This window comes from Echinops telfairi, unplaced genomic scaffold (assembly GCF_000313985.2).
Source record: "Echinops telfairi isolate 266 unplaced genomic scaffold, ASM31398v2 ScPeMD7_1;HRSCAF=3_0, whole genome shotgun sequence".
NCBI lineage: Eukaryota > Metazoa > Chordata > Mammalia > Afrosoricida > Tenrecidae > Echinops > Echinops telfairi.
This window is the reverse complement of record NW_022103896.1, coordinates 49,365,888-49,367,740: the sequence shown is the minus strand read 5'-3', so window position 1 is coordinate 49,367,740 and position 1,853 is coordinate 49,365,888.

Sequence of the window (1,853 nt, the reverse complement as noted above, 5' to 3'; positions counted from 1 at the left end):
GTAAGGGGAAATTCTTTCATTAAAAGGATTCTGATATCACCATAGAAGGAATGAGATATTTTTGTTTGGTTGTATTTATGATAGTTTTAAGAGAGTGATCCAAAGTCAAGTAGAAAGCCTTAAATGTTTTTTGCTTCAAAAGAAAAAAAAAACTTAATTAAAGGCATGTCCCACCATCTCTTTATAGCAGAGGAGAGGGAGGCAGCATGATATGAGTCACAAGACTGCAGATATTAGATCATTAAACTAAACCCTTCTTTGGTGCTGTGTTTCGAAGGCTCCTTGGGATGGATAGATGAGTGGTGGTGAGAAGGTGGGTGTAAGAGAGAGAAGAGCATGTGGGCAGACAGTGGAAAGAAAGAAAAAAAACCCATCTTCCTTGATGTTTCCTCATTCGGTGTTTAGGATGTTGTGGGAAATCTAATAGAAGCTTCAAGGAGACAGGATACTTCTGCTCTATCTCGTCTCTTTTACACTGGCTGGCGCACTATGTTTAGGTTACGGTACTTAACTCTTGTTTTCTCAGACCTAGAATTCATTCAACATTTATTCATTTAACATGCAAGTTCTGACTGCCAACTATGTGCTTAGCCTTGTTCTAACTAGGCATGAGCATTTAGGCATATTTAGAATAAACAGGCCTGCAGAGAATTTAATTCCAGTGGTTTAGGAAGATATTAAGCTGTCAAAATATGAACACATGATATTGATTTATAATATATGTTTATATAAAATAAACACATTTTGTATAACATTATATATAGCTGGAATATGCTAATATTTGATTATTTATAAGTAATGATAGTACATATAATGCTGTAATATAATATATAATGAAATCAGAATAATAATACATTTCTTGTAAGCATGAAAAATGGCATAAGAATAAATTAAACATGTTATTGCTGAGTCTTAAAACATTGTCCAACTCTTAGAAACCCTATTGGCCAGAGTAGAACTGCTACAAGAGGTTCCTTAGGCTGTGTTATTTATAAAAGCACACATACATTTTTTTGTCTCTTGTAGAGCAGTGAATGAGTGCTAAACCACTGTGCCACCAGGACTCTTTGGTGTAAGACAAGAAATGGATGAAAACGCAATGTGCTGTACAGCTGCAAATCACATTTCCCCACTCAAAGGATCATACGGGTGTCCTGGATTCAATTTCAAGGATCTCTCTGGTGGCTTAGTAGGTCACTAACTGCTCTTCAAGACAGAGATGAGGTTGTCTGCTCTTACAAAGATGTAAAGCTTCAGAAACCCAAAGAGGCAGTTCTGCTCTGTCCTATACAGTCAGTGTGTGGTGGAGTCAACTTGGTGGCAGTGGGTTTGGTTTGTTCTAACATTTGGGGCCATAGCTTTCCAATGGCACTGATCTCCTGGGTTCCAGATGTTCAGGCCTGAAATCTGGTCTCTAGGTGGCACTTAGATCTCTATGTAGTGCAAATGGTTTGCACTCAACTAGGCTGATTGAACATAACCAGCGATACTGCAAAAGGCTGGCCATGTACTTCCTTGATTACAGTTAAGAAAATCCTGTGGAGCACTCTGTAACACATTGAGTTACCACGAGCCAGAATTAGCATGATGGCCGCCACCACCGTCACCACCACCACCACCACCACCACCACTACCACCAGTTTTAGGCACTAGCTTTGCAATAGCACTGACTTCTGCGAAATTTTATCCTTAGACTTACGCCTTCTAAGAGTTTCAACCCTGCTTCTACATGTCAGTTTGGCAATACAGGCTGAGGGGGACTCCCATCTGAAAGTTCTGCTTAGTGTGAATCTTGGGGAGCTCTTCTGGCTCATTAGGCCTTAGAGCAAGGGTATCAAACTTGATTAAAATGT